The sequence below is a fragment of the Lucilia sericata genome, unplaced genomic scaffold (assembly GCF_015586225.1).
Source record: "Lucilia sericata isolate MDLA Ls3-8-SP2 unplaced genomic scaffold, ASM1558622v1 Contig001348F_arrow, whole genome shotgun sequence".
Lineage (NCBI taxonomy): Eukaryota > Metazoa > Arthropoda > Insecta > Diptera > Calliphoridae > Lucilia > Lucilia sericata.
This window is the reverse complement of record NW_023995292.1, coordinates 86,885-114,057: the sequence shown is the minus strand read 5'-3', so window position 1 is coordinate 114,057 and position 27,173 is coordinate 86,885.

Sequence of the window (27,173 nt, the reverse complement as noted above, 5' to 3'; positions counted from 1 at the left end):
ACTTTGGCAGTTTTCGTGCTAGGACAGTCGTTTATGCACCATTTTAAAGCATTAAAATTGCCATTTGTTTTGGTATATAATTTATTGCATAATGTATTTTTAGAAAATGGCCAATTGGATAGATCGGTAGAATTATTTTCCCAGGTTTAAAAAGGCGGTAATTTGAGGTTCCGATATGGTTGTGAATAACTTTGACAGTTTTCATGCTATGACAGTCATTTATGCATCATTTTAAAGCATTATGATTGCACTTTAATTTGGTATATCATTTGTGGCACAATGTGTTCGTCTAAAAAATGGTCAATTTGAAGGATCGGTAGAATTATTGTTCTATGTTTAAAAACGCGGTAATTTGAGGTTCCGATATGGTTGCAAATAACTTTGACAGTTTTCATGCTAGGGCAATAGTTTATGCATCATTTTAAAGCATTACAGTTGCACTTTATTTTGGTGTATAATTTGTGGCATAATGAATTTTTACAAAAGTTGGATAGATCGGTATATTTATTGGTACAGGTTTAAAAATGCGGTAATTCAAGGCTCCGATATGGTTGCAAATAACTTTTATAGTTTTCATGTTATAACAGTCGTTTATATATCTTTTTATTGCATTATAGTTGCCATTTGTTTTGGTATATAATTTATTGCATAATATATTTTTAGAAAATGGCCAATTGGATAGATCGGTAGAATTATTTTCACAGCTTTAAAAAGGCGGTAATTTGAGGTTCCGATATGGTTGCAAATAACATTGACAGTTTTCATGCTATGACAGTCATTTATGCTTCATTTTAAAGCATTATGATTGCACTTTAATATGGTATATAATTTGTAGCATAATGTGTGTTTTTACTAATTGGTGAATTTGATAGATCGGTAGAATTATTGTTCTATGTTTAATAAACGCGGTAATCTGAGGTTCCGATATGGCTGCAATTAACTTTGGCAGTTTTCGTGCTAGGACAGTCGTTTATGCACCATTTTAAAGCATTAAAATTGCCATTTGCTTTGGTATATAATTTATTGCATAATGTATTTTTGGAAAACGGCCAATTGGATAAATCGGTAGAATTATTTTCCCAGGTTTAAAAACGCGGTAATTTGAGGTTCCGATATGGTTGTGAATAACTTTGACAGTTTTCATGCTATGACAGTCATTTATGCATCATTTAAAGCATTACAGTTGCACTTTGTTTTTGTGTATAATTTGTGGCATAATGAATTTTTACAAAATTGGATAGATCGGTATATTTATTGGTACAGGTTTCAAAAATGCGGTAATTTAAGGCTCCGATATGGTTGCAATAACTTTTATAGTTTTCCATGTTATAACAGTCGTTTATATATCTTTATTGCATTATAGTTGCCATTTGTTTTGGTATATAATTTATTGCATAATATATTTTAGAAAATGGCCAATTGGATAGATCGGTAGAATTATTTTCACAGCTTTAAAAAGGCGGTAATTTAGAGGTTCCGATATGGTGGCAAATAACATTGACAGTTTTCATGCTATGACAGTCATTATGCGTCATTTTAAAGCATTATGATTGCACTTAATATGGTATTAATTTGTAGCATAATGTGTTTTTAGCTAATTGGTGAATTTGATAGATCGTAGAATTATTGTTCTATGTTTAATAAACGCGGTAATCTGAGGTTCCGATATGGCTTGCAATTAACTTTGGCAGTTTTCGTGCTAGGACAGTCAGTTTATGCACCATTTTAAAGCATTAAAATTGCCATTTGTTTTGGTATATAATTTATTGCATAATGTATTTTAGAAAACGGCCAATTGGATAAATCGGTAGAATTATTTTCCCAGGTTTAAAAAAACGCGGTAATTTGAGGTTCCGATATGGTTGTGAATAACTTTGACAGTTTTCATGCTATGACAGTCATTTATGTCATCATTTTAAAGCATTACAGTTGCACTTTGTTTTGTGTATAATTTGTGGCATAATGAATTTTACAAAAATTGGATAGATCGGTATATTTATTGGTACAGGTTTAAAAATGCGGTAATTTAAGGCCCCGATATGGTTGCAAATAACTTTTATAGTTTTCATGTTATAACAGTCGTTTATACATCTTTTATTGCATTTAGTTGCCATTTGTTTGGTATATAATTTATTGCATAATGTATTTTTAGAAGATGGCCAATTGGATAGATCGATAGAATTATTTTCCCAGGTTTAAAAAGGCGGTAGTTTGAGGTTCCGATATGGCTGCAAATAACATTGACAGTTTTCACGCTATGACAGTCATTTATGCATCATTTTAAAGCATTATGATTGCACTTTAATATCGTATATCATTTGTAGCATAATGTGTATTTTTAAAAATTGGTCAATTTGATAGATCGGTAGAATTATTGTTCTATGTTTAATAAACGCAGTAATCTGAGGTTCCGATATGGTTGCAATTAACTTTGGCAGTTTTCGTGCTAGGACAGTCGTTTATGCACCATTTTAAAGCATTAAAATTGCCATTTGTTTTGGTATATAATTTATTGCATAATGTATTTTTAGAAAATGGCCAATTGGATAGATCGGTAGAATTATTTTCCCAGGTTTAAAAAGGCGGTAATTTGAGGTTCCGATATGGTTGTGAATAACTTTGACAGTTTTCATGCTATGACAGTCATTTATGCATCATTTTAAAGCATTATGATTGCACTTTAATTTGGTATATCATTTGTGGCACAATGTGTTCGTCTAAAAAATGGTCAATTTGAAGGATCGGTAGAATTATTGTTCTATGTTTAAAAACGCGGTAATTTGAGGTTCCGATATGGTTGCAAATAACTTTGACAGTTTTCATGCTAGGGCAATAGTTTATGCATCATTTTAAAGCATTACAGTTGCACTTTATTTTGGTGTATAATTTGTGGCATAATGAAATTTTACAAAAATTGGATAGATCGGTATATTTATTGGTACAGGTTCAAAAATGCGGTAATTTAAGGCTCCGATATGGTTGCAAATAACTTTTATAGTTTTCATGTTATAACAGTCGTTTATATATCTTTTTATTGCATTATAGTTGCCATTTGCTTTGGTATATAACTTATTCCATAATGTATTTTTGGAAAATGGCCAATTGGATAGATCGGTAGAATTATTTTCACAGCTTTAAAAACGCGGTAGTTTGAGGTTCCGATATGGCTGCAAATAACATTGACAGTTTTCACGCTATGACAGTCATTTATGCATCATTTTAAAGCATTATGATTGCACTTTAATATGGTATATCATTTGTAGCATAATGTGTATTTTTACAAATTGGTCAATTTGATAGATCGGTAGAATTATTGTTCTATGTTTAATAAAAGCAGTAATCTGAGGTTCCGATATGGTTGCAATTAACTTTGGCAGTTTTCGTGCTAGGACAGTCGTTTATGCACCATTTTAAAGCATTAAAATTGCCATTTGTTTTGGTATATAATTTATTGCATAATGTATTTTTAGAAAATGGCCAATTGGATAGATCGGTAGAATTATTTTCCCAGGTTTAAAAAGGCGGTAATTTGAGGTTCCGATATGGTTGTGAATAACTTTGACAGTTTTCATGCTATGACAGTCATTTATGCATCATTTTAAAGCATTATGATTGCACTTTAATTTGGTATATCATTTGTGGCACAATGTGTTCGTCTAAAAAATGGTCAATTTGAAGGATCGGTAGAATTATTGTTCTATGTTTAAAAACGCGGTAATTTGAGGTTCCGATATGGTTGCAAATAACTTTGACAGTTTTCATGCTAGGGCAATAGTTTATGCATCATTTTAAAGCATTACAGTTGCACTTTATTTTGGTGTATAATTTGTGGCATAATGAATTTTTACAAAAGTTGGATAGATCGGTATATTTATTGGTACAGGTTTAAAAATGCGGTAATTCAAGGCTCCGATATGGTTGCAAATAACTTTTATAGTTTTCATGTTATAACAGTCGTTTATATATCTTTTTATTGCATTATAGTTGCCATTTGTTTTGGTATATAATTTATTGCATAATATATTTTTAGAAAATGGCCAATTGGATAGATCGGTAGAATTATTTTCACAGCTTTAAAAAGGCGGTAATTTGAGGTTCCGATATGGTTGCAAATAACATTGACAGTTTTCATGCTATGACAGTCATTTATGCTTCATTTTAAAGCATTATGATTGCACTTTAATATGGTATATAATTTGTAGCATAATGTGTGTTTTTACTAATTGGTGAATTTGATAGATCGGTAGAATTATTGTTCTATGTTTAATAAACGCGGTAATCTGAGGTTCCGATATGGCTGCAATTAACTTTGGCAGTTTTCGTGCTAGGACAGTCGTTTATGCACCATTTTAAAGCATTAAAATTGCCATTTGCTTTGGTATATAATTTATTGCATAATGTATTTTTGGAAAACGGCCAATTGGATAAATCGGTAGAATTATTTTCCCAGGTTTAAAAACGCGGTAATTTGAGGTTCCGATATGGTTGTGAATAACTTTGACAGTTTTCATGCTATGACAGTCATTTATGCATCATTTTAAAGCATTACAGTTGCACTTTGTTTTTGTGTATAATTTGTGGCATAATGAATTTTTACAAAAATTGGATAGATCGGTATATTTATTGGTACAGGTTTAAAAATGCGGTAATTTAAGGCCCCGATATGGTTGCAAATAACTTTTATAGTTTTCATGTTATAACAGTCGTTTATACATCTTTTTATTGCATTTTAGTTGCCATTTGTTTTGGTATACAATCTATTGCATAATGTATTTTTAGAAGATGGCCAATTGGATAGATCGATAGAATTATTTTCCCAGGTTTAAAAAGGCGGTAATTTGAGGTTCCGATATGGTTGTGAATTACTTTGACAGTTTTCATGCTATGACAGTCATTTATGCATCAGTTTAGAGCATTATGATTGCACTTTAATTTGGTATATCATTTGTGGCATAATGTGTTCGTCTAAAAAATGGTCAATTTGATGGATCGGTAGAATTATTGTTCTATGTTTAAAAACGCGGTAATTTGAGGTTCCGATATGGTTGCAAATAACTTTGACAGTTTTCATGCTAGGGCATTAGTTTACGCATCATTTTAAAGCATTACAGTTGCACTTTATTTTGGTGTATAATTTGTGGCATAATGAATTTTTACAAAAATTGGATAGATCGGTATATTTATTGGTACAGGTTCAAAAATGCGGTAATTTAAGGCTCCGATATGGTTGCAAATAACTTTTATAGTTTTCATGTTATAACAGTCGTTTATATATCTTTTTATTGCATTATAGTTGCCATTTGCTTTGGTATATAACTTATTCCATAATGTATTTTTGGAAAATGGCCAATTGGATAGATCGGTAGAATTATTTTCACAGCTTTAAAAACGCGGTAGTTTGAGGTTCCGATATGGCTGCAAATAACATTGACAGTTTTCACGCTATGACAGTCATTTATGCATCATTTTAAAGCATTATGATTGCACTTTAATATGGTATATCATTTGTAGCATAATGTGTATTTTTACAAATTGGTCAATTTGATAGATCGGTAGAATTATTGTTCTATGTTTAATAAACGCAGTAATCTGAGGTTCCGATATGGTTGCAATTAACTTTGGCAGTTTTCGTGCTAGGACAGTCGTTTATGCACCATTTTAAAGCATTAAAATTGCCATTTGTTTTGGTATATAATTTATTGCATAATGTATTTTTAGAAAATGGCCAATTGGATAGATCGGTAGAATTATTTTACAGTTTAAAAAGGCGGTAATTTGAGGTTCCGATATGGTTGCAAATAACATTGACAGTTTTCATGCTATGACAGTATTTATGCATCATTTTAAAGCATTAATTGCACTTTGCTTTGGTATATAATTTGTAGCATAATGTGTTTTTACAATTGTGAATTGATAGATCGGTAGAATTATTTTCACGTTTAAAAACGCGGTAATTTGAGGTTCCGATATGGCTGCAAATAACTTGACAGTTTTCACGCTATGACAGTCATTTATGCATCATTTTAAAGCAATAATTGCACTTTAATATGGTATATTTGCATAATGTGATTTTTACAAAATTGGTCAATTTGATAGATCGGTAGAATTATTGTTCTATGTTTAAAACGCAGTAATCTGAGGTTCCGATATGGTTGCAATAACTTTGGCAGTTTTCGTGCTAGGACAGTCATTATGCACCATTTTAAAGCATTAAAATTGCCATTTGTTTTGGTATATAATTTATTGCATAATGTATTTTTAGAAAATGGCCAATTGGATAGATCGGTAGAATTATTTTCCCAGGTTTAAAAAGGCGGTAATTTGAGGTTCCGATATGGTTGTGAATAACTTTGACAGTTTTCATGCTATGACAGTCATTTATGCATCATTTTAAAGCATTATGATTGCACTTTAATTTGGTATATCATTTGTGGCACAATGTGTTCGTCTAAAAAATGGTCAATTTGAAGGATCGGTAGAATTATTGTTCTATGTTTAAAAACGCGGTAATTTGAGGTTCCGATATGGTTGCAAATAACTTTGACAGTTTTCATGCTAGGGCAATAGTTTATGCATCATTTTAAAGCATTACAGTTGCACTTTATTTTGGTGTATAATTTGTGGCATAATGAATTTTTACAAAAGTTGGATAGATCGGTATATTTATTGGTACAGGTTTAAAAATGCGGTAATTCAAGGCTCCGATATGGTTGCAAATAACTTTTATAGTTTTCATGTTATAACAGTCGTTTATATATCTTTTTATTGCATTATAGTTGCCATTTGCTTTGGTATATAACTTATTCCATAATGTATTTTTGGAAAATGGCCAATTGGATAGATCGGTAGAATTATTTTCACAGCTTTAAAAACGCGGTAGTTTGAGGTTCCGATATGGCTGCAAATAACATTGACAGTTTTCACGCTATGACAGTCATTTATGCATCATTTTAAAGCATTATGATTGCACTTTAATATGGTATATCATTTGTAGCATAATGTGTATTTTTACAAATTGGTCAATTTGATAGATCGGTAGAATTATTGTTCTATGTTTAATAAACGCAGTAATCTGAGGTTCCGATATGGTTGCAATTAACTTTGGCAGTTTTCGTGCTAGGACAGTCGTTTATGCACCATTTTAAAGCATTAAAATTGCCATTTGTTTTGGTATATAATTTATTGCATAATGTATTTTTAGAAAATGGCCAATTGGATAGATCGGTAGAATTATTTTCCCAGGTTTAAAAAGGCGGTAATTTGAGGTTCCGATATGGTTGTGAATAACTTTGACAGTTTTCATGCTATGACAGTCATTTATGCATCATTTTAAAGCATTATGATTGCACTTTAATTTGGTATATCATTTGTGGCACAATGTGTTCGTCTAAAAAATGGTCAATTTGAAGGATCGGTAGAATTATTGTTCTATGTTTAAAAACGCGGTAATTTGAGGTTCCGATATGGTTGCAAATAACTTTGACAGTTTTCATGCTAGGGCAATAGTTTATGCATCATTTTAAAGCATTACAGTTGCACTTTATTTTGGTGTATAATTTGTGGCATAATGAATTTTACAAAAGTTGGATAGATCGGTATATTTATTGGTACAGGTTCAAAAATGCGGTAATTCAAGGCTCCGATATGGTTGCAAATAACTTTTATAGTTTTCATGTTATAACAGTCGTTTATATATCTTTTTATTGCATTATAGTTGCCATTTGCTTTGGTATATAACTTATTCCATAATGTATTTTTGGAAAATGGCCAATTGGATAGATCGGTAGAATTATTTTCACAGCTTTAAAAACGCGGTAGTTTGAGGTTCCGATATGGCTGCAAATAACATTGACAGTTTTCACGCTATGACAGTCATTTATGCATCATTTTAAAGCATTATGATTGCACTTTAATATGGTATATCATTTGTAGCATAATGTGTATTTTTACAAATTGGTCAATTTGATAGATCGGTAGAATTATTGTTCTATGTTTAATAAAAGCAGTAATCTGAGGTTCCGATATGGTTGCAATTAACTTTGGCAGTTTTCGTGCTAGGACAGTCGTTTATGCACCATTTTAAAGCATTAAAATTGCCATTTGTTTTGGTATATAATTTATTGCATAATGTATTTTTAGAAAATGGCCAATTGGATAGATCGGTAGAATTATTTTCCCAGGTTTAAAAAGGCGGTAATTTGAGGTTCCGATATGGTTGTGAATAACTTTGACAGTTTTCATGCTATGACAGTCATTTATGCATCATTTTAAAGCATTATGATTGCACTTTAATTTGGTATATCATTTGTGGCACAATGTGTTCGTCTAAAAAATGGTCAATTTGAAGGATCGGTAGAATTATTGTTCTATGTTTAAAAACGCGGTAATTTGAGGTTCCGATATGGTTGCAAATAACTTTGACAGTTTTCATGCTAGGGCAATAGTTTATGCATCATTTTAAAGCATTACAGTTGCACTTTATTTTGGTGTATAATTTGTGGCATAATGAATTTTTACAAAAGTTGGATAGATCGGTATATTTATTGGTACAGGTTTAAAAATGCGGTAATTCAAGGCTCCGATATGGTTGCAAATAACTTTTATAGTTTTCATGTTATAACAGTCGTTTATATATCTTTTTATTGCATTATAGTTGCCATTTGCTTTGGTATATAATTTATTCCATAATATATTTTTGGAAAATGGCCAATTGGATAGATCGGTAGAATTATTTTCACAGCTTTAAAAACGCAGGTATTTGAGGTTCCGATATGGCTGCAAATAACATTGACAGTTTTCACGCTATGACAGTCATTTATGTCATTTTAAAGCATTATGATTGCACTTTAATATGGTATATAATTTGTAGCATAATGTGTATTTTTACAATTGGTCAATTTGATAGATCGGTAGAATTATTGTTCTATGTTTAATAAAGCGAGTAATTGAGGTTCCGATATGGTTGCAATTAACTTTGGCAGTTTTCGTACTAGGACAGTCGTTTATGCACCATTTTAAAGCATTAAAATTGCCATTTGTTTTGGTATATAATTTATTGCATAATGTATTTTTAGAAAACGGCCAATTGGATAAATCGGTAGAATTATTTTTACAGTTTAAAAAGGCGGTAATTTGAGGTTCCGATATGGTGTGAATAACATTGACAGTTTTCATGCTATGACAGTATTTATGCATCATTTTAAAGCATTATGATTGCACTTTAATTGGTATATAATTTGTGGCATAATGTGTTTTTGGAAAATGGCCAATTGGATAGATCGGTAGAATTATTTTCACAGCTTTAAAACGCGGTAAGTTTGAGGTTCCGATATGGCTGCAAATAACATTGACAGTTTTCACGCTATGACAGTCATTTATGCATCATTTTAAAGCATTATGATTGCACTTTAATATGGTATATCATTTGTAGCATAATGTGTATTTTTACAAATTGGTCAATTTGATAGATCGGTAGAATTATTGTTCTATGTTTAATAAAAGCAGTAATCTGAGGTTCCGATATGGTTGCAATTAATTTGGCAGTTTTCGTGCTAGGACAGTCGCTTATGCACCATTTTTAAAGCATTAAAATTGCCAATTTGTTTTGGTATATAATTATTGCATAATGTATTTTTAGAAAATGGCCCAATTGGATAGATCGGTTAGAATTATTTTCCCAGGTTTAAAAGGCGGTAATTTGAGGTTCCGATATGGTTGTGAATAACTTTGACAGTTTTTCAGCTATGACAGTCATTATGCATCATTTTAAAGCATTATGATTGCACTTTAATTTGGTATATCATTTGTGGCACAATGTGTTCGTCTAAAAAATGGTCAATTTGAAGGATCGGTAGAATTATTGTTCTATGTTTAAAAACGCGGTAATTTGAGGTTCCGATATGGTTGCAAATAACTTTGACAGTTTTCATGCTAGGGCAATAGTTTATGCATCATTTTAAAGCATTACAGTTGCACTTTATTTTGGTGTATAATTTGTGGCATAATGAATTTTTACAAAAGTTGGATAGATCGGTATATTTATTGGTACAGGTTCAAAAATGCGGTAATTCAAGGCTCCGATATGGTTGCAAATAACTTTTATAGTTTTCATGTTATAACAGTCGTTTATATATCTTTTTATTGCATTATAGTTGCCATTTGCTTTTGGTATATAATTTATTGCATAATGTATTTTTAGAAAATGGCCAATTGGATAGATCGGTAGAATTATTTTCACAGCTTTAAAAAGGCGGTAATTTGAGGTTCCGATATGGCTGCAAATAACATTGACAGTTTTTCACGCTATGACAGTAATTTATGCATCATTTTAAAGCATTATAATTGCACTTTAATATGGTATATCATTTAGCATAATGTGTATTTTTACAAATTGGTCAATTTGATAGATCGGTAGAATTATTGTTCTATGTTTAATAAACGCAGTAATCTGAGGTTCCGAAATGGTTGCAATTAACTTTGGCAGTTTTCGTGCTAGGACAGTCATTTATGCATCATTTTAAAGCTTATGATTGCATTTAATATGGTATATAATTTGTAGCATAATGTGGTTTTACAAATTGGTCAATTATAGATCGGTAGAATTATTGTTCTATGTTTAATAAAAGCAGTAATCTGAGGTTCCGATATGGTTGCAATTAACTTTGGCAGTTTTCGTGCTTGGACAGTCGTTTATGCACCATTTTAAAGCATTAAATTGCCATTTGTTTTAGTATATAATTTATTGCATAATGTATTTTTAGAAAACGGCCAATTGGATAATCGGTAGAATTATTTTCCCAGGTTAAAAACGCGGTAATTTGAGGTTCCGATATGGTTGTGAATAACTTTGACAGTTTTCATGCTATGACAGTCATTTATGCATCATTTTAAAGCATTACAGTTGCACTTTGTTTTTGTGTATAATTTGTGGCATAATGAATTTTTACAAAAATTGGATAGATCGGTATATTTATTGGTACAGGTTTAAAAATGCGGTAATTTAAGGCCCCGATATGTTGCAAATAACTTTTATAGTTTTCATGTTATAACAGTCGTTTATACATCTTTTTATTGCATTTTAGTTGCCATTTGTTTTGGTATACAATCTATTGCATAATGTATTTTAGAAGATGGCCAATTGGATAGATCGATAGAATTATTTTCCCAGGTTTAAAAAGGCGGTAATTTGAGGTTCCGATATGGTTGTGAATTACTTTTGACAGTTTTCATGCTATGACAGTCATTTATGCATCAGTTTAGAGCATTATGATTGCACTTTAATTTGGTATATCATTTGTGGCATAATGTGTTCGTCTAAAAAATGGTCAATTTGATGGATCGGTAGAATTATTGTTCTATGTTTAAAAACGCGGTAATTTGAGGTTCCGATATGGTTGCAAATAACTTTGACAGTTTTCATGCTAGGGCATTAGTTTACGCATCATTTTAAAGCATTACAGTTGCACTTTATTTTGGTGTATAATTGTGGCATAATGAATTTTTACAAAAATTGGATAGATCGGTATATTTATGGTACAGGTTCAAAAATGCGGTAATTTAAGGCTCCGATATGGTTGCAAATACCTTTTATAGTTTTCATGTTATAACAGTCGTTTATATATCTTTTTATTGCATTATAGTTGCCATTTGCTTTGGTATATAACTTATTCCATAATGTATTTTTGGAAAATGGCCAATTGGATAGATCGGTAGAATTATTTTCACAGCTTTAAAAACGCGGTAGTTTGAGGTTCCGATATGGCTGCAAATAACATTGACAGTTTTCACGCTATGACAGTCATTTATGCATCATTTTAAAGCATTATGATTGCACTTTAATATCGTATATCATTTGTAGCATAATGTGTATTTTTAAAAATTGGTCAATTTGATAGATCGGTAGAATTATTGTTCTATGTTTAATAAACGCAGTAATCTGAGGTTCCGATATGGTTGCAATTAACTTTGGCAGTTTTCGTGCTAGGACAGTCGTTTATGCACCATTTTAAAGCATTAAAATTGCCATTTGTTTTGGTATATAATTTATTGCATAATGTATTTTTAGAAAATGGCCAATTGGATAGATCGGTAGAATTATTTTCCCAGGTTTAAAAAGGCGGTAATTTGAGGTTCCGATATGGTTGTGAATAACTTTGACAGTTTTCATGCTATGACAGTCATTTATGCATCATTTTAAAGCATTATGATTGCACTTTAATTTGGTATATCATTTGTGGCACAATGTGTTCGTCTAAAAAATGGTCAATTTGAAGGATCGGTAGAATTATTGTTCTATGTTTAAAAACGCGGTAATTTGAGGTTCCGATATGGTTGCAAATAACTTTGACAGTTTTCATGCTAGGGCAATAGTTTATGCATCATTTTAAAGCATTACAGTTGCACTTTATTTTGGTGTATAATTTGTGGCATAATGAATTTTTACAAAATTGGATAGATCGGTATATTTATTGGTACAGGTTCAAAAATGCGGTAATTTAAGGCTCCGATATGGTTGCAAATAACTTTTATAGTTTTCATGTTATAACAGTCGTTTATATATCTTTTTATTGCATTATAGTTGCCATTTGCTTTGGTATATAACTTATTCCATAATGTATTTTTGGAAAATGGCCAATTGGATAGATCGGTAGAATTATTTTCACAGCTTTAAAAACGCGGTAGTTTGAGGTTCCGATATGGCTGCAAATAACATTGACAGTTTTCACGCTATGACAGTCATTTATGCATCATTTTAAAGCATTATGATTGCACTTTAATATGGTATATCATTTGTAGCATAATGTGTATTTTTACAAATTGGTCAATTTGATAGATCGGTAGAATTATTGTTCTATGTTTAATAAAAGCAGTAATCTGAGGTTCCGATATGGTTGCAATTAACTTTGGCAGTTTTCGTGCTAGGACAGTCGTTTATGCACCATTTTAAAGCATTAAAATTGCCATTTGTTTTGGTATATAATTTATTGCATAATGTATTTTTAGAAAATGGCCAATTGGATAGATCGGTAGAATTATTTTCCCAGGTTTAAAAAGGCGGTAATTTGAGGTTCCGATATGGTTGTGAATAACTTTGACAGTTTTCATGCTATGACAGTCATTTATGCATCATTTTAAAGCATTATGATTGCACTTTAATTTGGTATATCATTTGTGGCACAATGTGTTCGTCTAAAAAATGGTCAATTTGAAGGATCGGTAGAATTATTGTTCTATGTTTAAAAACGCGGTAATTTGAGGTTCCGATATGGTTGCAAATAACTTTGACAGTTTTCATGCTAGGGCAATAGTTTATGCATCATTTTAAAGCATTACAGTTGCACTTTATTTTGGTGTATAATTTGTGGCATAATGAATTTTTACAAAAGTTGGATAGATCGGTATATTTATTGGTACAGGTTTAAAAATGCGGTAATTCAAGGCTCCGATATGGTTGCAAATAACTTTTATAGTTTTCATGTTATAACAGTCGTTTATATATCTTTTTATTGCATTATAGTTGCCATTTGTTTTGGTATATAATTTATTGCATAATATATTTTTAGAAAATGGCCAATTGGATAGATCGGTAGAATTATTTTCACAGCTTTAAAAAGGCGGTAATTTGAGGTTCCGATATGGTTGCAAATAACATTGACAGTTTTCATGCTATGACAGTCATTTATGCTTCATTTTAAAGCATTATGATTGCACTTTAATATGGTATATAATTTGTAGCATAATGTGTGTTTTTACTAATTGGTGAATTTGATAGATCGGTAGAATTATTGTTCTATGTTTAATAAACGCGGTAATCTGAGGTTCCGATATGGCTGCAATTAACTTTGGCAGTTTTCGTGCTAGGACAGTCGTTTATGCACCATTTTAAAGCATTAAAATTGCCATTTGCTTTGGTATATAATTTATTGCATAATGTATTTTTGGAAAACGGCCAATTGGATAAATCGGTAGAATTATTTTCCCAGGTTTAAAAACGCGGTAATTTGAGGTTCCGATATGGTTGTGAATAACTTTGACAGTTTTCATGCTATGACAGTCATTTATGCATCATTTTAAAGCATTACAGTTGCACTTTGTTTTTGTGTATAATTTGTGGCATAATGAATTTTTACAAAAATTGGATAGATCGGTATATTATTGGTACAGGTTTAAAAATGCGGTAATTTAAGGCCCGATATGGTTGCAAATAACTTTTGTAGTTTTCATGTTATAACAGTCGTTTATACATCTTTTATTGCATTTTAGTTGCCATTTGTTTTGGTATATAATTTATTGCATATGTATTTTTAGAAATGGCCAATTGGAGATCGTAGAATTATTTTCAGTTTAAAAACGCGGTAATTTGAGGTTCCGATATGGTTGCAAATAACTTTGACAGTTTTCATGCTAGGGCATTAGTTTACGCATCATTTTAAAGCATTACAGTTGCACTTTATTTGGTGTATAATTTGTGGCATAATGAATTTTTACAAAAATTGGATAGATCGGTATATTTATTGGTACAGGTTCAAAAATGCGGTAATTTAAGGCTCCGATATGGTTGCAAAAACTTTTATAGTTTTCATGCTATACAGTCGTTTATATATCTTTTTATTGCATTATAGTTGCCATTTGCTTTGGTATATAATTTATTCCATAATGTATTTTTGGAAAATGGCCAATTGGATAGATCGGTAGAATTATTTTCACAGCTTTAAAAACGCGGTAGTTTGAGGTTCCGATATGGCTGCAAATAACATTGACAGTTTTCACGCTATGACAGTCATTTATGCATCATTTTAAAGCATTATGATTGCACTTTAATATCGTATATCATTTGTAGCATAATGTGTATTTTTAAAAATTGGTCAATTTGATAGATCGGTAGAATTATTGTTCTATGTTTAATAAACGCAGTAATCTGAGGTTCCGATATGGTTGCAATTAACTTTGGCAGTTTTCGTGCTAGGACAGTCGTTTATGCACCATTTTAAAGCATTAAAATTGCCATTTGTTTTGGTATATAATTTATTGCATAATGTATTTTTAGAAAATGGCCAATTGGATAGATCGGTAGAATTATTTTCCCAGGTTTAAAAAGGCGGTAATTTGAGGTTCCGATATGGTTGTGAATAACTTTGACAGTTTTCATGCTATGACAGTCATTTATGCATCATTTTAAAGCATTATGATTGCACTTTAATTTGGTATATCATTTGTGGCACAATGTGTTCGTCTAAAAAATGGTCAATTTGAAGGATCGGTAGAATTATTGTTCTATGTTTAAAAACGCGGTAATTTGAGGTTCCGATATGGTTGCAAATAACTTTGACAGTTTTCATGCTAGGGCAATAGTTTATGCATCATTTTAAAGCATTACAGTTGCACTTTATTTTGGTGTATAATTTGTGGCATAATGAAATTTTACAAAAATTGGATAGATCGGTATATTTATTGGTACAGGTTCAAAAATGCGGTAATTTAAGGCTCCGATATGGTTGCAAATAACTTTTATAGTTTTCATGTTATAACAGTCGTTTATATATCTTTTTATTGCATTATAGTTGCCATTTGCTTTGGTATATAACTTATTCCATAATGTATTTTTGGAAAATGGCCAATTGGATAGATCGGTAGAATTATTTTCACAGCTTTAAAAACGCGGTAGTTTGAGGTTCCGATATGGCTGCAAATAACATTGACAGTTTTCACGCTATGACAGTCATTTATGCATCATTTTAAAGCATTATGATTGCACTTTAATATGGTATATCATTTGTAGCATAATGTGTATTTTTACAAATTGGTCAATTTGATAGATCGGTAGAATTATTGTTCTATGTTTAATAAAAGCAGTAATCTGAGGTTCCGATATGGTTGCAATTAACTTTGGCAGTTTTCGTGCTAGGACAGTCGTTTATGCACCATTTTAAAGCATTAAAATTGCCATTTGTTTTGGTATATAATTTATTGCATAATGTATTTTTAGAAAATGGCCAATTGGATAGATCGGTAGAATTATTTTCCCAGGTTTAAAAAGGCGGTAATTTGAGGTTCCGATATGGTTGTGAATAACTTTGACAGTTTTCATGCTATGACAGTCATTTATGCATCATTTTAAAGCATTATGATTGCACTTTAATTTGGTATATCATTTGTGGCACAATGTGTTCGTCTAAAAAATGGTCAATTTGAAGGATCGGTAGAATTATTGTTCTATGTTTAAAAACGCGGTAATTTGAGGTTCCGATATGGTTGCAAATAACTTTGACAGTTTTCATGCTAGGGCAATAGTTTATGCATCATTTTAAAGCATTACAGTTGCACTTTATTTTGGTGTATAATTTGTGGCATAATGAATTTTTACAAAAGTTGGATAGATCGGTATATTTATTGGTACAGGTTTAAAAATGCGGTAATTCAAGGCTCCGATATGGTTGCAAATAACTTTTATAGTTTTCATGTTATAACAGTCGTTTATATATCTTTTTATTGCATTATAGTTGCCATTTGTTTTGGTATATAATTTATTGCATAATATATTTTTAGAAAATGGCCAATTGGATAGATCGGTAGAATTATTTTCACAGCTTTAAAAAGGCGGTAATTTGAGGTTCCGATATGGTTGCAAATAACATTGACAGTTTTCATGCTATGACAGTCATTTATGCTTCATTTTAAAGCATTATGATTGCACTTTAATATGGTATATAATTTGTAGCATAATGTGTGTTTTTACTAATTGGTGAATTTGATAGATCGGTAGAATTATTGTTCTATGTTTAATAAACGCGGTAATCTGAGGTTCCGATATGGCTGCAATTAACTTTGGCAGTTTTCGTGCTAGGACAGTCGTTTATGCACCATTTTAAAGCATTAAAATTGCCATTTGCTTTGGTATATAATTTATTGCATAATGTATTTTTGGAAAACGGCCAATTGGATAAATCGGTAGAATTATTTTCCCAGGTTTAAAAACGCGGTAATTTGAGGTTCCGATATGGTTGTGAATAACTTTGACAGTTTTCATGCTATGACAGTCATTTATGCATCATTTTAAAGCATTACAGTTGCACTTTGTTTTTGTGTATAATTTGTGGCATAATGAATTTTTACAAAAATTGGATAGATCGGTATATTTATTGGTACAGGTTTAAAAATGCGGTAATTTAAGGCCCCGATATGGTTGCAAATAACTTTTATAGTTTTCATGTTATAACAGTCGTTTATACATCTTTTTATTGCATTTTAGTTGCCATTTGTTTTGGTATACAATCTATTGCATAATGTATTTTTAGAAGATGGCCAATTGGATAGATCGATAGAATTATTTTCCCAGGTTTAAAAAGGCGGTAATTTGAGGTTCCGATATGGTTGTGAATTACTTTGACAGTTTTCATGCTATGACAGTCATTTATGCATCAGTTTAGAGCATTATGATTGCACTTTAATTTGGTATATCATTTGTGGCATAATGTGTTCGTCTAAAAAATGGTCAATTTGATGGATCGGTAGAATTATTGTTCTATGTTTAAAAACGCGGTAATTTGAGGTTCCGATATGGTTGCAAATAACTTTGACAGTTTTCATGCTAGGGCATTAGTTTACGCATCATTTTAAAGCATTACAGTTGCACTTTATTTTGGTGTATAATTTGTGGCATAATGAATTTTTACAAAAATTGGATAGATCGGTATATTTATTGGTACAGGTTCAAAAATGCGGTAATTAAGGCTCCGATATGGTTGCAAAACTTTTATAGTTTTCATGTTATAACAGTCGTTTATATATCTTTTTATTGCATTATAGTTGCCATTTTTTTGGTATATAATTTATTGCATAATATATTTTTAAAAATGCCAATTGGATAGATCGGTAGAATTATTTTCACAGCTTTAAAAAGGCGGTAATTTGAGGTTCCGATATGGTTGCAAATAACATTGACAGTTTTCATGCTATGGCAGTCATTTATGCTTCATTTTAAAGCATATTGCCATTTGTTTTGGTATATAATTTTTGCATTAATGTATTTTTAGAAAATGGCCAATTGGATAGATCGGTAGAATTATTTCACAGCTTTAAAAGGGCGGTAATTTGAGGTTCCGATATGGTTGCAAATAACTTTGACAGTTTTCATGCTAGGGCAATAGTTTATGCATCATTTTAAAGCATTACAGTTGCACTTTATTTTGGTGTATATTTGTGGCATAATGAATTTTTACAAAAGTTGGATAGATCGGTATTTATTGGTACAGTTTAAAAATGCGGTAATCAAGGCTCCGATATGGTTGCAAAAACTTTTATAGTTTCATGTTATAACAGTCGTTTATATATTTTTTATTGCATTTTAGTTGCCATTTGTTTTGGTAATAATTTATTGCATAATGTATTTTTAGAAGGTGGCCAATTGGATAGATCGATAGAATTATTTTCCCAGGTTTAAAAGGCGGTAATTTGAGGTTCCGATATGGTTGTGAATACTTTGACAGTTTTCATGCTATGACAGTCATTTATGCATCGTTTAGAGCATTATGATTGCACTTTAATTTGGTATATCATTTGTGGCATAATGTGTTCGTCTAAAAATGGTCAATTTGAGGATCGGTAGAATTATTGTTCTATGTTTAAAAACGCGGTAATTTGAGGTTCCGATATGGTTGCAAATAACTTTGACAGTTTTCATCTAGGGCAATAGTTTATGCATCATTTTAAAGCATTACAGTTGCACTTTATTTTGGTGTATAATTTGTGGCATAATGAATTTTTACAAAAGTTGGATAGATCGGTATATTTATTGGTACAGGTTTAAAAATGCGGTAATTCAAGGCTCCGATATGGTTGCAAATAACTTTTATAGTTTTCATGTTATAACAGTCGTTTATATATCTTTTTATTGCATTATAGTTGCCATTTGTTTTGGTATATAATTTATTGCATAATATATTTTTAGAAAATGGCCAATTGGATAGATCGGTAGAATTATTTTCACAGCTTTAAAAAGGCGGTAATTTGAGGTTCCGATATGGTTGCAAATAACATTGACAGTTTTCATGCTATGACAGTCATTTATGCTTCATTTTAAAGCATTATGATTGCACTTTAATATGGTATATAATTTGTAGCATAATGTGTGTTTTTACTAATTGGTGAATTTGATAGATCGGTAGAATTATTGTTCTATGTTTAATAAACGCGGTAATCTGAGGTTCCGATATGGCTGCAATTAACTTTGGCAGTTTTCGTGCTAGGACAGTCGTTTATGCACCATTTTAAAGCATTAAAATTGCCATTTGCTTTGGTATATAATTTATTGCATAATGTATTTTTGGAAAACGGCCAATTGGATAAATCGGTAGAATTATTTTCCCAGGTTTAAAAACGCGGTAATTTGAGGTTCCGATATGGTTGTGAATAACTTTGACAGTTTTCATGCTATGACAGTCATTTATGCATCATTTTAAAGCATTACAGTTGCACTTTGTTTTTGTGTATAATTTGTGGCATAATGAATTTTTACAAAAATTGGATAGATCGGTATATTTATTGGTACAGGTTTAAAAATGCGGTAATTTAAGGCCCCGATATGGTTGCAAATAACTTTTATAGTTTTCATGTTATAACAGTCGTTTATACATCTTTTTATTGCATTTTAGTTGCCATTTGTTTTGGTATACAATCTATTGCATAATGTATTTTTAGAAGATGGCCAATTGGATAGATCGATAGAATTATTTTCCCAGGTTTAAAAAGGCGGTAATTTGAGGTTCCGATATGGTTGTGAATTACTTTGACAGTTTTCATGCTATGACAGTCATTTATGCATCAGTTTAGAGCATTATGATTGCACTTTAATTTGGTATATCATTTGTGGCATAATGTGTTCGTCTAAAAAATGGTCAATTTGATGGATCGGTAGAATTATTGTTCTATGTTTAAAAACGCGGTAATTTGAGGTTCCGATATGGTTGCAAATAACTTTGACAGTTTTCATGCTAGGGCATTAGTTTACGCATCATTTTAAAGCATTACAGTTGCACTTTATTTTGGTGTATAATTTGTGGCATAATGAATTTTTACAAAAATTGGATAGATCGGTATATTTATTGGTACAGGTTCAAAAATGCGGTAATTTAAGGCTCCGATATGGTTGCAAATACCTTTTATAGTTTTCATGTTATAACAGTCGTTTATATATCTTTTTATTGCATTATAGTTGCCATTTGCTTTGGTATATAACTTATTCCATAATGTATTTTTGGAAAATGGCCAATTGGATAGATCGGTAGAATTATTTTCACAGCTTTAAAAACGCGGTAGTTTGAGGTTCCGATATGGCTGCAAATAACATTGACAGTTTTCACGCTATGACAGTCATTTATGCATCATTTTAAAGCATTATGATTGCACTTTAATATGTATATCATTTGTAGCATAATGTGTATTTTTACAAATTGGTCAATTTGATAGATCGGTAGAATTATTGTTCTATGTTTAATAAACGCAGTAATCTGAGGTTCCGATATGGTTGCAATTAACTTTGGCAGTTTTCGTGCTAGGACAGTCGTTTATGCACCATTTTAAAGCATTAAAATTGCCATTTGTTTTGGTATATAATTTATTGCATAATGTATTTTTAGAAAATGGCCAATTGGATAGATCGGTAGAATTATTTTCCCAGGTTTAAAAAGGCGGTAATTTGAGGTTCCGATATGGTTGTGAATACTTTGACAGTTTTCATGCTATGACAGTCATTTATGCATCATTTAGGCATTATGATTGCACTTTAATTTGGTATATCATTTGTGGCATAATGTGTTCGTCTAAAAAATGGCAGTTTTCGTGCTAGTACAGTGTTTAGCCCTTTTAAAGCATTAAAATTGCCATTTGTTTTGGTATATATTTATTGCATATGTATTTTAAGAAAATGGCCAATTGGATAGATCGGTAGAATTATTTTCCCAGGTTTAAAAAGGCGGTAATTTGAGGTTCCGATGGTTGTGATAACTTTGACAGTTTCATGCTATGACAGTCATTTATGCATCAGTTTAGAGCATTATGATTGCACTTTAATTTGGTATATCATTTGTGGCATAATGTGTTCGTCTAAAAATGGTCAATTTGATGGATCGTAGAATTATTGTTCTATGTTTAAAAACGCGGTAATTTGAGGTTCCGATATGGTTGCAAATAACTTTGACAGTTTTCATGCTAGGGCATTAGTTTACTGCATCATTTTAAAGCATTACAGTTGCACTTTATTTTGGTGTATAATTTGTGGCATAATGAATTTTTACAAAAATTGGATAGATCGGTATATTTATTGGTACAGGTTCAAAAATGCGGTAATTTAAGGCCCCGATATGGTTGCAAATAACTTTTATAGTTTTCATGTTATAACAGTCGTTTATACATCTTTTTATTGCATTTTAGTTGCCATTTGTTTTGGTATATAATTTATTGCATAATGTATTTTTAGAAGATGGCCAATTGGATAGATCGATAGAATTATTTTCCCAGGTTTAAAAAGGCGGTAATTTGAGGTTCCGATATGGTTGTGAATTACTTTGACAGTTTTCATGCTATGACAGTCATTTATGCATCAGTTTAGAGCATTATGATTGCACTTTAATTTGGTATATCATTTGTGGCATAATGTGTTCGTCTAAAAAATGGTCAATTTGATGGATCGGTAGAATTATTGTTCTATGTTTAAAAACGCGGTAATTTGAGGTTCCGATATGGTTGCAAATAACTTTGACAGTTTTCATGCTAGGGCAATAGTTTATGCATCATTTTAAAGCATTACAGTTGCACTTTATTTTGGTGTATAATTTGTGGCATAATGAATTTTTACAAAAGTTGGATAGATCGGTATATTTATTGGTACAGGTTCAAAAATGCGGTAATTAAGGCTCCGATATGGTTGCAAATAACTTTTATAGTTTTCATGTTATAACAGTCGTTTATATATCTTTTTATTGCATTATAGTTGCCATTTGCTTTGGTATATAATTTATTGCATAATATATTTTTAGGAAAATGGCCAATTGGATAGATCGGTAGAATTATTTTCACAGCTTTAAAAAGGCGGTAGTTTGAGGTTCCGATATGGCTGCAAATAACATTGACAGTTTTCACTGCTATGACAGTCATTTATGCATTCATTTTAAAGCATTATGATTGCACTTTAATATGGTATATCATTTGTAGCATAATGTGTGTTTTTACTAATTGGTGAATTTGATAGATCGGTAGAATTATTGTTCTATGTTTAATAAACGCGGTAATCTGAGGTTCCGATATGGCTGCAATTAACTTTGGCAGTTTTCGTGCTAGGACAGTCGTTTATGCACCATTTTAAAGCATTAAAATTGCCATTTGCTTTGGTATATAATTTATTGCATAATGTATTTTTGGAAAACGGCCAATTGGATAAATCGGTAGAATTATTTTCCCAGGTTTAAAAACGCGGTAATTTGAGGTTCCGATATGGTTGTGAATAACTTTGACAGTTTTCATGCTATGACAGTCATTTATGCATCATTTTAAAGCATTACAGTTGCACTTTGTTTTTGTGTATAATTTGTGGCATAATGAATTTTTACAAAAATTGGATAGATCGGTATATTTATTGGTACAGGTTTAAAATGCGGTAATTTAAGGCCCCGATATGGTTGCAAATAACTTTTATAGTTTTCATGTTATAACAGTCGTTTATACATCTTTTTATTGCATTTTAGTTGCCATTTGTTTTGGTATACAATCTATTGCATAATGTATTTTTAGAAGATGGCCAATTGGATAGATCGATAGAATTATTTTCCCAGGTTTAAAAAGGCGGTAATTTGAGGTTCCGATATGGTTGTGAATTACTTTGACAGTTTTCATGCTATGACAGTCATTTATGCATCAGTTTAGAGCATTATGATTGCACTTTAATTTGGTATATCATTTGTGGCATAATGTGTTCGTCTAAAAAATGGTCAATTTGATGGATCGGTAGAATTATTGTTCTATGTTTAAAAACGCGGTAATTTGAGGTTCCGATATGGTTGCAAATAACTTTGACAGTTTTCATGCTAGGGCATTAGTTTACGCATCATTTTAAAGCATTACAGTTGCACTTTATTTTGGTGTATAATTTGTGGCATAATGAATTTTTACAAAAATTGGATAGATCGGTATATTTATTGGTACAGGTTCAAAAATGCGGTAATTTAAGGCTCCGATATGGTTGCAAATACCTTTTATAGTTTTCATGTTATAACAGTCGTTTATATATCTTTTTATTGCATTATAGTTGCCATTTGCTTTGGTATATAACTTATTCCATAATGTATTTTTGGAAAATGGCCAATTGGATAGATCGGTAGAATTATTTTCACAGCTTTAAAAACGCGGTAGTTTGAGGTTCCGATATGGCTGCAAATAACATTGACAGTTTTCACGCTATGACAGTCATTTATGCATCATTTTAAAGCATTATGATTGCACTTTAATATGGTATATCATTTGTAGCATAATGTGTATTTTTACAAATTGGTCAATTTGATAGATCGGTAGAATTATTGTTCTATGTTTAATAAACGCAGTAATCTGAGGTTCCGATATGGTTGCAATTAACTTTGGCAGTTTTCGTGCTAGGACAGTCGTTTATGCACCATTTTAAAGCATTAAAATTGCCATTTGTTTTGGTATATAATTTATTGCATAATGTATTTTTAGAAAATGGCCAATTGGATAGATCGGTAGAATTATTTTCCCAGGTTTAAAAAGGCGGTAATTTGAGGTTCCGATATGGTTGTGAATAACTTTGACAGTTTTCATGCTATGACAGTCATTTATGCATCATTTTAAAGCATTATGATTGCACTTTAATTTGGTATATCATTTGTGGCACAATGTGTTCGTCTAAAAAATGGTCAATTTGAAGGATCGGTAGAATTATTGTTCTATGTTTAAAAACGCGGTAATTTGAGGTTCCGATATGGTTGCAAATAACTTTGACAGTTTTCATGCTAGGGCAATAGTTTATGCATCATTTTAAAGCATTACAGTTGCACTTTATTTTGGTGTATAATTTGTGGCATAATGAATTTTTACAAAAATTGGATAGATCGGTATATTTATTGGTACAGGTTCAAAAATGCGGTAATTTAAGGCTCCGATATGGTTGCAAATAACTTTTATAGTTTTCATGTTATAACAGTCGTTTATATATCTTTTTATTGCATTATAGTTGCCATTTGCTTTGGTATATAACTTATTCCATAATGTATTTTTGGAAAATGGCCAATTGGATAGATCGGTAGAATTATTTTCACAGCTTTAAAAACGCGGTAGTTTGAGGTTCCGATATGGCTGCAAATAACATTGACAGTTTTCACGCTATGACAGTCATTTATGCATCATTTTAAAGCATTATGATTGCACTTTAATATGGTATATCATTTGTAGCATAATGTGTATTTTTACAAATTGGTCAATTTGATAGATCGGTAGAATTATTGTTCTATGTTTAATAAACGCAGTAATCTGAGGTTCCGATATGGTTGCAATTAACTTTGGCAGTTTTCGTGCTAGGACAGTCGTTTATGCACCATTTTAAAGCATTAAAATTGCCATTTGTTTTGGTATATAATTTATTGCATAATGTATTTTTAGAAAATGGCCAATTGGATAGATCGGTAGAATTATTTTCCCAGGTTTAAAAAGGCGGTAATTTGAGGTTCCGATATGGTTGTGAATAACTTTGACAGTTTTCATGCTATGACAGTCATTTATGCATCATTTTAAAGCATTATGATTGCACTTTAATTTGGTATATCATTTGTGGCACAATGTGTTCGTCTAAAAAATGGTCAATTTGAAGGATCGGTAGAATTATTGTTCTATGTTTAAAAACGCGGTAATTTGAGGTTCCGATATGGTTGCAAATAACTTTGACAGTTTTCATGCTAGGGCAATAGTTTATGCATCATTTTAAAGCATTACAGTTGCACTTTATTTTGGTGTATAATTTGTGGCATAATGAATTTTTACAAAAGTTGGATAGATCGGTATATTTATTGGTACAGGTTTAAAAATGCGGTAATTCAAGGCTCCGATATGGTTGCAAATAACTTTTATAGTTTTCATGTTATAACAGTCGTTTATATATCTTTTTATTGCATTATAGTTGCCATTTGTTTTGGTATATAACTTATTGCATAATATATTTTTAGAAAATGGCCAATTGGATAGATCGGTAGAATTATTTTCACAGCTTTAAAAAGGCGGTAGTTTGAGGTTCCGATATGGTTGCAAATAACATTGACAGTTTTCATGCTATGACAGTCATTTATGCTTCATTTTAAAGCATTATGATTGCACTTTAATATGGTATATAATTTGTAGCATAATGTGTAGTTTTTACAAATTGGTCAATTTGATAGATCGGTAGAATTATTGTTCTATGTTTAATAAAAGCAGTAATCTGAGGTTCCGATATGGTTGCAATTAACTTTGGCAGTTTTCGTGCTAGGACAGTCGTTTATGCACCATTTTAAAGCATTAAAATTGCCATTTGTTTTGGTATATAATTTATTGCATAATGTATTTTAGAAAATGGCCAATTGGATAGATCGGTAGAATTATTTTCCCAGGTTTAAAAAGGCGGTAATTTGAGGTTCCGATATGGTTGTGAATAACTTTGACAGTTTTCATGCTATGACAGTCATTTATGCATCAGTTTAGAGCATTATGATTGCACTTTAATTTGGTATATCATTTGTGGCATAATGTGTTCGTCTAAAAAATGGTCAATTTGATGGATCGGTAGAATTATTGTTCTATGTTTAAAAACGCGGTAATTTGAGGTTCCGATATGGTTGCAAATAACTTTGACAGTTTTCATGCTAGGGCATTAGTTTACGCATCATTTTAAAGCATTACAGTTGCACTTTATTTTGGTGTATAATTTGTGGCATAATGAATTTTTACAAAAATTGGATAGATCGGTATATTTATTGGTACAGGTTCAAAAATGCGGTAATTTAAGGCTCCGATATGGTTGCAAATAACCTTTTATAGTTTTCATGTTATAACAGTCGTTTATATATCTTTTTATTGCATTATAGTTGCCATTTGCTTTGGTATATAACTTATTCCATAATATATTTTTGGAAAATGGCCAATTGGATAGATCGGTAGAATTATTTTCACAGCTTTAAAAACGCGGTAGTTTGAGGTTCCGATATGGCTGCAAATAACATTGACAGTTTTCACGCTATGACAGTCATTTATGCATCATTTTAAAGCATTATGATTGCACTTTAATATGGTATATCATTTGTAGCATAATGTGTATTTTTACAAATTGGTCAATTTAATAGATCGGTAGAATTATTGTTCTATGTTTATATACGCCGTAATCTGAGGTTCCGATATGTTTGCAATTAACTTTGGCAGTTTTCGTGCTAGGACAGTCGTTTATGCACCATTTTAAAGCATTTGTTTTGGTATATAATTTATTGCATAATGTATTATTAGAAAATGGCCAATTGGATAGATCGGTAGAATTATTTTCCCAGGTTTAAAAAGGCGGTAATTTGAGGTTCCGATATGGTTGTGAATACTTTGACAGTCATTTATGCATCATTTTAAAGCATTATGATTGCACTTTAATTTGGTATATCATTTGTGGCACAATGTGTTCGTCTAAAAAATGGTCAATTTGAAGGATCGGTAGAATTATTGTTCTATGTTTAATAAACGCGGTAATCTGAGGTTCCGATATGGCTGCAATTAACTTTGGCAGTTTTCGTGCTAGGACAGTCGTTTATGCACCATTTTAAAGCATTAAAATTGCCATTTGTTTTGGTATATAATTTATTGCATAATGTATTTTTAGAAAATGGCCAATTAATAGATCGGTAGAATTATTTTTCCAGGTTTAAAAAGCGGGTAATTGAGGTTCCGATATGGTTGTGAATAACTTTGACAGTTTTCATGCTATGACAGTCATTTATGCATCATTTTAAAGCATTACAGTTGCACTTTGTTTTTGTGTATAATTTGTGGCATAATGAATTCTTACAAAAATTGGATAGATCGGTATATTTATTGGTACAGGTTTAAAAATGCGGTAATTTAAGGCCCCGATATGGTTGCAAATAACTTTTATAGTTTTCATTTTA